The sequence below is a fragment of the Porites lutea genome, chromosome 1, assembly GCF_958299795.1.
Source record: "Porites lutea chromosome 1, jaPorLute2.1, whole genome shotgun sequence".
Taxonomy (NCBI): Eukaryota; Metazoa; Cnidaria; class Anthozoa; order Scleractinia; family Poritidae; genus Porites; species Porites lutea.
In genome coordinates, this window is record NC_133201.1 from 34,368,812 (window position 1) to 34,379,226 (window position 10,415).

The following is a 10,415-nucleotide window of genomic DNA, read 5'->3' on the forward strand; positions in this document are numbered from 1 at the left end:
TGGAAGCAGACCTGTTGAGACAGAGAGAGGCTATTGAAGCCGCTAAGAGAAAGCATGAACTGGAGCTCGCCCGTTTAGCACAAGGCCGTAACAATACTGAACGTGCTGAAGTGAAAGACGATAGGGCCAAGGCACCCAAGCTTACCTCATTTGTTGATGATAAGGATGACTTGGATGCTTACCTACAACGATTTGAGAGGTTTGCAACTTCAGCTAAATGGGAGAAGACAGGATGGGCTTCGAAACTTAGTGCCCTTTTGTCTGGACGTGCCCTAGAGGTTTATTCGCGATTATCTGAGGAAGCAGCCCAAGATTACGACCGAGTGAAGTTAGCTTTGATGAAGAGATATGATCTTACAGAGGACGGCTATCGTCGTAAATTTAGAGCATCAAAGCCGAAAGTTGACGAGAGTCCTGACTTTAGTGAGACTGGACAGATACTTGTTACGTTGGTTAGAGCTGTCGAACACTGATCGTTCTTTCGAAGGCGTGAAAGATTTAATTGTGAAAGAACAGTTTATTGACTCTTGTCCAAAAGAGTTAGCTATTCACCTTCGTGAAAGAGCCCCGGAAAAGCTTGCTCAGATAGCGAAGATCGCCGATCAATATTTGGAAGCACATGGAAAGAATCTGTTCAGTTCTTCGAGCAAGAAGCCACAAGTACAGCCTAAGGTGGAGGAAACAAATACCGCACAGAGTGATACAACGGCCCTCCAGTGTTACAAGTGTAATGCCCGCGGACACAAAGCTATTAACTGCCCAACTCTAGCTAAAAGGTGTTTCCTATGTGGTAAGCAAGGTCATGAAGCGAGGAACTGTCGAGCAGGTGGACGAAAGTCAGGAGGCCAAGGTAAGGATGGTAACCCTGTGCAACGTGGTCAAGTTAGTGCTGGCTGTTTGGTTAAGTCACCCGATCTTAACGCTACCCCCGAGGAAGTCAAGTCGTGTATTCAAGATGATCAGCTTCTGTTAGCCTGTGGCAAGAAAGTCCCGTTGCTGAGTAATGCCTGTGTTGAACCCTTAACTGGAGTCAGAAGTAAGATGCCTGTTGTAAAGGGTAGAGTTGGAGAGAAGACTGTTGACGTTTTAAGAGATACTGGTTGCAGTGGAGTTGTAGTCAAGAAGAAACTTGTCGGCGAGGATCAGTTCACCGTTAGAGAAGATGCCGCTGATTGACAAGCCCTTTAAGAGGGTAGCAATAGACCTTGTTGGGCCTATCAGTCCTCCGAGTGAAGAAGGAGACAGGTACATATTGACGCTGGTAGATTTTTCGACTCGCTACCCTGAGGCTGTACCACTAAAGAACATTGATTCGGAGACAGTAGCAGAGGCATTGGTGGATATCTTTAGCCGTCTAGGAATACCCGAAGAAATCCTGAGTGATCTGGGCACACAGTTTGTCTCGGAATGCATGAGAGAAGTAACCCGACTACTAAGCATTAAACAGCTTACAACAACGCCCTATCACCCGATGTGTAACGGTTTAGTACGTAATTTCAAATCGTTTCTAGTCTGCACGGCTTACAGACCACCTAACACACACTTGGATTGCTTTAGTTTCAGCATTGTCGATGAACTTGCCCGTTTACATCTTGGGTGATCTTAACTGTAATTTATTGTCTTTACAAGACCCACCGGCACAAACCCTCGTGAGTTTTTGCTCTTCTTTCAATCTATCGCACGTTATCAGTCACCCAACGAGGATTACAGAGTCCCAGAATCACTGATTGATGCCGCCTTGGTCTCAAATGCTAATTTAGTGAAGGAAGCAAAAGTTTCTCCTTCCTCAATAAGCGACCATGAACTAATACTTGTTGTTTTGAACATGAAAAAGAGCCGTCCCAAACCGACATACATTCTAACTAGGAGCTACAAGAACTATAAACCGGAAGTATTTGCCCGTGACCTTTCAGAGGTCCCCTGGCATATAATCGAAACGTTTGAGGATGTTGACGACTGCCTCTATGCCTTTCACCAGCTTTTTGAGCAAATCTTAGATCGACACGCACCTGTCAAAAGGTCAAAATTCGTAGCCGTCCCAACCCATTTATTACGTCTGAAATACGCGAGTTAATGAGAACAAGAGACAAATGGAAGAATCTGGCGCATAGATCTAACGACCCTCTTGCCTGGGCGGGATTCAGGAATTATAAACGAGAGGTTAAAAGTGAAATCAGAATAGCCGAAAGAGAGTTTGTTCGGGATCAGATCGCAAATAACCAAAATTCTTCGGGTAACTTGTGGAAAACCATAAGATCCATCCTTCCTAGGAAATCGTTAAGTCGTTTGGTATATAATCAGGACGAGGAATCTGTTGCAAACTCCTTTAATGAATTTTTTTACCTCAGTTGGCCGAACCACTGTTGACAAAATCAAAGCACTTGACTCTGAATGTAATTACGATCTTACGAAAACAAACTTTGTCCCTACGCACTATCCATTGTCTGAACAATTTTCTTTCCATTCTGTTAATTGTAAGCAAGTTGAACAGATCATCGCATTGTTACCATCAAACAAAGCACCGGGCTTTGACAAAATTTCTGCACGTGTAATCGAGATGGACTGTCAGTTATTTTGTCGCCGATTACTCACGTCATCAATGCCTCTCTTATAAGTGGCGTTTTCCCTGGAGGATGGAAACAAGCAGAAGTAACACCTATTCCAAAGGAGGGAGATCATGAACAACCTCGTAATAACAGACCGATCTCGTTATTACCAGTATTGTCAAAGGTGTGTGAAAGAATTGCGTTGAACCAGCTGACGGCATATTTAACAACAAACAACCGTCTTTCTGCGAAACAAAGTGGAAATAAGAAATTTTATTCCACAGAAACGGCACTTATCCGCTCCACAGATGCCATCTTGACTGGCATGGATATGCAGGAATGCTCTGCTATGGTTTTGTTGGACATGAGTAAGGCATTTGACAGTATAAATCATGATATTCTCCTTTTAAAACTACAACATCTTGGTATTTCTAAATACGCTCTCGCGTGGTTTACTAGCTACCTGACCAACAGACACCAAGTCGTGCGTATTAACTCGACCCTCTCGAATTTGTTGCGTTTAAATAGTGGTGTTCCTCAAGGAAGCATTCTTGGGCCGCTTCTTTTCAGTATTTACATTAACGACTTACCTTCTGTTCCTAGAAACTGTTTAACGCAATGTTACGTAGATGACACTAAACTTCAGATTTCTTTTAAGATGCGTGATTGTCCGACTGCTATGAACGATCTAAATAGCGACCTTCTTTTAATACGTAATTGGTGTTTTAACAATTTTCTACTTTTAAATCCTGACAAAACAAAACTCGTAGTCTTTGGAAGCCGCCAACTACTTGCCAAACTCCCCGACTTCAAAATATCTCTTCTAGGAAAAGATCTCGCTCTTACATCTTCGGCCAAAGATCTTGGGGTTGTTCTAGATCCGCAACTAACGTTTGATGACCATGTTTTAAAAACTACGTCATCTTGTATGTCAAGCCTCGCACAAATCAGTCGGGTTAAACATGTTCTTGACCGTAACCAACTGGTGACAGTAATAAATGCCCTAGTCTTTAGCAAATTACTGTACTGTTCCACAGTGTGGTCGAACACCTCGAACAAAATATCTGTAGACTACAGTCAGAACTTTGCCGCGCGCATTATTACAGGTACCAGGAAATTTGATCATATAACCCCCGCGCTAAGAGATCTACGTTGGTTTCCAATTAAACAAAAGCTGTTCTTCCGCGACGCTCTCATGGCATTTAAATGCATGACTGGTCAAGCTCCACATTACCTCAGCGATCAATTTACAACAAGAATTGCGGTCACCGGGCGCGTGACTCGAAGTTGCCAATTATTAAACATCCCCTTGTATAAGTCGAGTACCGGACAGAGAACATTCCACTACCGTATGGTGCACATTTGGAACAATCTAGACAGTACTCTTAAAACTGCAAAATCGATTTTTACTTTTAAATTTTATTTGAAAAATAAATTGATTACTGACTTTTTAAATAGCACGTTATGATAGTATTTTAGTATCTTACTAGTATCTTATTTAATTATAATTTTAACTTAAAAATGTGCATATTGTATAGTACGTAGTGAGTATATTTATTATTCGATTACCTCTTAAATAGGTATGTTTATTTTGCTTTTGTTCACCGAACTCTTTCCTTTTTAATTGAATTGTTAACTACTTCTCTTATCTTAATTAGTAGTCGCATTGTCACTGAAAAGCCCCACCAGGCGAGTGTCAATAAACTATTGTATTGTATTGTATTGTTTGACAGAGAAGTTCAACGGAACGATGAAGTCTATGCTGAAGAGACTGTGTGGTGAGCAGCCAAGACAGTGGCATCGCTACATAAACCCACTGTTGTTTGCTTATCGTGAAGTCCCCCAAGAGTCCACTGGTTTTTCGCCGTCCAAGCTGTTATATGGAAGAGCTGTTAGAGGACCAATGATCATACTCAAACAGCTGTGGACGAAGGAAGTTGAGGAGCCTGAAGTAAAGAACAGTTACCAGTACGTTTTTGAGTTGCGAGAGAAGTTAGAAGATACCCTTAAGCTCGCCCATAGTGAATTGGAGAAAGCTCAGCAGAAAGGAAAGCACTATTACGACCGCAAGTCTAAGGTTAGGAAGTTTCAACCAGGTGAGAAAGTGCTTGTGCTGCTACCTACCGACCATAACAAGTTACTTATGCAGTGGAAAGGTCCCTTTGAAGTCAGTTCAGTAGTAGGTCTAAATGACTACAAAGTGAAAGTAAAAGGCAAGGAGAAAGTTTACCACGCTAACCTCCTTAAAAAGTATTTTGAGCGAGAGGAGACTACAGTCGAAGGAGCAGTAGCTGTTGGAGCAGGCGCTACGAGTATAGACGATGCTGTCGACTGTGCGGCTAAAGTTGATGAAGCAGAGGAAGAAGAGGTCGATTTGCTAGAGCTTGGTGGTTATGTAGCCAAGGAATCAATTGAGGATATTGCAACTGGACCAAATCTTACGGACGAGCAACGAACTGAATTTACGGATCTGGCTAAGCAGTTCACGAATTTGTTTACTGAAGCACCAGGTACCACAGATCTTGTTCAGCATCATATTAAACTCACCTCAGACAAGCCAGTCAGATCAAGACCTTACCCAGTACCTTACAGCATGAGAGAATCACTGAGAAAAGATATTACTGACATGATCAAGATGGGAGTTATTAGAGAGTCCAGTTCTCCGTACGCGTCACCTGTTGTAGTAGTGAAGAAAAAAGACAACACAAACCGCGTGTGCGTTGATTATCGGAAATTGAATAAACTAACTGTATTTGATCCTGAGCCTATGCCAACCGCTGAACACTTGTTCCAGAAGCTTAGTGGAGACAAATTCTTCTCAAAAATTGACCTTAGCAAGGGTTACTGGCAGATATCTATACCAGAGGAGGACATTCCGAAAACTGCGTTCGTAACACCTGACGGGTCGTACGAGTTTTTGAAGATGCCGTTTGGAATGATTAACTCGGCGGCCACACTGAAGCGTGCAATGAAGAAATTGATAGAAGATCTACAATCTTGGACAAAACTGTTGAGAAAATTGTATACTTGGACAGCGTTTTTCTAAACATCGTAGCTGTAGCGGTTCTTCCCTCTCCCCCTTCCCCTGAAAGCAATGTTGTTGTGTATTCAAAAGAAAGCCTGATACCTGGGCGTTTGTAGGAAGCAACATTGAATTGGGGCAAGGGGTTTTCTTTCCGCAAAGGCGTCGTTTTGGAAATAGTTTTGTTGCGTAGGAAAGTGGACATGATGGGGAAAACTTTCTCAAGTAGTTTTGTCCGGGATTGTATTTGACTGGGAAAGGCGATTTGCAGCCTTTAACGAGCAAAAGGCGGAAAAAGTGCTGTTAAGGTGACTCAAGTTTGGGGAAATCGATGTCATTGTATTTTTTCAATGTATCAAATGCTATCTTATAATTCTTATAATCTCAACCATCCACCAAGTAATCTCCTCTTCAGATATTAGGTCTTATCAGAGCGACTAAGACTGAATAGATCCATTATAATACCTAGTGTAAAGACTGATCGTTTTAAAAATAGCTCTTTTAAACGATAAGTTATTAAGTATAACCTAGCTGTATAGATATTAGCCTAAGAATTTTTTAACTTAATTTACTTGTATAAATGTTTTAAAAGAGATTTCAGAATTTTTTTATTACTATTATTTTTCTTTACTTGGATACAGCTGTATGTTGCACTTGATTCTTTTATTTTCAATGCAACATCCGAAGTATTTTTTTTGTGTGATATATAAATTATAAACTATTATAAATTATCATTATTTTTATTTTTATCATTATTATCATACTCAGCCTAAACTATTAATTGCTTATTATGGCCTGCACGAGAAGACGTTGAGCTTGAGAAAGACCTAAAAACGTGGATGTACCGGAAAGCAAAAGGAACTTCCCCTAATAAGGTTGCTCAGCGTTATCAAATTCACCTTCGCCAGCTGTCCTGAATTTGAGCTCGAATTGTACGAAAAATATATCAAGCATGGTGCTGCTGGAGGCCTGTGACCTCTCCAAAAATTCAATTCAATTCAATTTAAGAAGTATTATAGGATGCCTAGGGGGCATGATCACATTTCGCTTGTATTTTGGACATCTTTTCGGGACATTTTTCTTAAAGTTTTCTTAGAATAAGAATCTAATGGAAAAAAAAGATCCTTGTGCCCTGTTTGGATGTAATAATGATCGCCTTTTTCTTGAGAAATATACAGTGAAAGACCATATTTCTAATACTAAACTAGAAAAAGGCGAATATTATTAGATTCAAACAGGGCACAAGGATCTTCTTTCCCATTAAAATCTCTTAAGATATATTCTTTCACAGCTCCAGTGCTAGTGCTGCTTTGCTGGTTTTCCGTAGTGACCCATCTACTGTCGATAGTGCCCAAGGAAGAGGTCCCAACGGATGACAGAGGACATCTCTCATGTGAAGTTGTCTGTTTTCTGCGATTATAACCATTTGACCAAAAATGAGCTCTATCAGCTATTAGGATGATCTCGTTTGCTGTTTTGTTCTTGAATTTCACCCTCTTGTTAAGTTCAGAGAATGTCTTCAGCTTTGATTTCTTCAGGGTCTCGTGAAATTTGACTGGCGGATTTGCCTCCAAGCGCTGTGCACGAAATTCTTTTTATGCCTTTTTCCGATAACTTTTGCCCCCAACAGGCCTTCCTCTATCTTTTGGGTGGCAACCTTTCCGGTGAACAAACATACCAGATCCTACTGCTTAACACTGAATGGATTTATCCAGTTGCTTTCTAGCATAGCAATCAGCGACTTCACGTCAGCGTCGTCTCTTGCAATTCTTGTTTTTTGAAGATCAGTATGCACAGAATTGGATTTGCTTAGATTTAGCGTGTCCCTCAGCTGCTTCAAAAAAATACTGCGAAATTCAGAAACTATATACTAGGCATCCTATAATACTTCTTAAATTGAATTGAATTGCTTTAAGACTGAAGCCTTTGGTGCCCCCGGTTGTCTGGGTGTCCTTATTGACCGTTTCCTTGCATGTTTGATCAAGTGGAACCCTACCAAAGGGGTTTTGGTCACCGATCTGGACATAGAATCCACCAGAATTAAGAAATTCATGAGCCTCAGGATGGGTCTCTTCGAGGTGGGTCATCTCAGACAGGTATGCAGGTAAATAGCGGGCATAATTTACGTTATCATAGGCAAAGCACCATGATATCATTTGTTCAATGGCAGATAAATGTAGCTCCCAATGCCCTTCTCTTGATTCTGTCACCATATTCAGCAGAATGTCCACGAGATCAATGTATGACATCCAGAAACTAGATAGTTTCCCTTTCTTATTGCGTAGATAGTCAAGGTACATCTCGTACGGTGTGATAAACTCTGGGAAACTTTGACTATCCAAGACCCTCTGTTGTTCCTTTTGGCACAGGTTGTCGTATAAAGGTTTCAATCCGGCAAAGAAATCTTGGATAAACTGTTTCTTCTCGGGGAACTTTACTTCTACACACGTCTGAAATCCTTTCCAGGTAAGTCTTTGGAGTGCTTCATACATCAGTTTATGAAACCTGATAGCACGGTTGTATCTACGTCCTTCAAGAAGTCCTGTCACAGAACCGTCAGCAATTACCCCTGATTCAATGCAAACGTCCCTTAAACCAGCGGCTTGGAATCTCTTCCCGATTATGGAAAGAAGTGTGCACACTGTATGGAAGACACCCATCCGAATAACAATATCTGAAAACTTGTCTGGATGTTTCCAAGCTATCTCTGTTGTCTTGGCATACAGAGCTTGATCAAATACGAGTACTATTCTCTTCAGTTTAAGAGCTTCCCTTATCTTCTGGGAGCGGACCAAAATCTCATGAACAGTTGACGTGCTAGTGGCAGGTGCATCAATGGTGGGGAGGTATCCGATGTTGTCTTCACGAGCCTCAATTTCGTTGCGCCCCAAAATGCTATAGCCAGTCCATCCACTAATTTTCTGGCTCACCTGTGCATGTATTCGCACTAACACCCACAAAAGGTTTTTTCTTCGGGCATTTTCTAACGCTTCCTGGTCGTTTACTTCAACATATGATCTTGGCGTAGGGCCTTGACGCTCACCTGCTTTGTAAATGGGTGGAGCAACAACATCAAGTGGCTCAACACTCCTTTGCTTACTTCTAGTGATCCCAGGTGGCTGCTCAGTGAGGGGATGGGAGCCAAAATGTCTCGCCTGTACTGCTATGCCGTTTACACGGTGTGAAGTGCCTTCACCTGAAAGAGTCTCTTCGAGTCTGTCAATATTATCCTATGCTAATGTGGTACTAACATGATGTTGTATATTGGCAGGTAGAGGAATTTCACCTATTGTTGTTGCCATTTTCTGCGTACAAAGAGCAGTGTCAATTTCCTCAAGCTGGGAATAAGAAATACCATGACCATAACGGTTTAGTATAGACACCAGCTCAACATTGGTTGTGAGAGTTTTTACAGCATACGAGAGAAGAATTTGTTTAGGTGGCTTAATCCTCCCTCTGGTTACTCCAAATACTAGGTCTTGCGCGAACGACTTTATCAACCGCTGGACTCTTTGACAACATTCTCCCTCTGACGAATCATTGTTGCCAGTCAGCAAGGTATACAAAAACACACTTAGCTCTTCAAGGACCTCTATGGCGCTGTCATTGAGCTCTGAAGGGCGCGGTGGCTATGACATTTTGTTCTCTTCGTTTCCAATGGCATCGCGGATGTCAGCTGCACTTTCTGAATATTGGAGTTCTTCGTTGTTGAGCCTTTGTCTTCTTTTTCTGCCATAAGGATATTTAGTACATTTCTGACGATTTGTACTGGTGTTAGGCTATTAGGGATTAGGACTTGTACACGGTTGTTGTCTAGCAAGTTTTCAAACCTGATCAACTCATTGAATTCTGCTTCTAAGTTCCTTTTGATATGCTTCTTTGTTGATGGCTTACATTCCTTGGTTCCTAATGACATTAGATACTGTAAAAGTAACTGCGTCATCTCAGACAGCCTTACGACTTTCTCGTTTTCAATCACATCTGACCTGATAAAGTCAAAAAGCATCTGGTAAGCATCAGACTCTAGACGGGCATATTCATCATCCGGAGATTCACTGCTCATATCAGGGTTCACACTGCTGCTTGCTTCTGGTCTAGTGTAACTCCTGTACCATGTCCTGTGATAACAAGCCTCTGCTGCAACTAATTCGCGCGAAACAAGGGCTAGAATCTTGCTGTCATTCTTTTGTGTAGGTATCTTTCTGATAGAGCTATCTCGGCATTGTACTAAAAGGCTCACGATTTCTACCCTTGAATTATTTTGGCTTTTCACAAAAAATACAAATGCGCTCGTATGTTATGGAAATGTTGGAACATCCTCGAATAGAGCCTAGCCACTTGTTCCGGTTGAGTCCGGATATTGGATGATTGCAGGGATAATTTATCTAATACATTTTTCATTGCAAAAATGCTTCGACACTTTCGATGGTAGTAAATGAGCGGGACTTCTCCTTTGCTTAAAGACTTTGAAAGTTCTACAATTTCTTGATGATTTCGAATCTGTGCTGCTTGTAGCAAGGTTTTCCACGACTCCGCGTCTTTAGGATTAACTAAATCACTGCTATCGTCGGTGCAGTGAATGATACACTTCTTCTTGCAGAATCGTTTGACTGCATTTGACTCCTCAGCATCATCAACACTTCTCTTAGATGAGGACCCTATTTGTATCAGATGAATATTTTTCAGCGTTTAAGTTGCAATGCAACTACAGCTGAGACGGGGACATAACAGCACATACGGTATATTATAATTTACAAAACTCTGGACTTCCAAAAGTTTTTTTTTTGTCACCATAGCGGTGCCACGATTTGGAATGAGTTACCACAAAAAACATACGAAAGTCAATT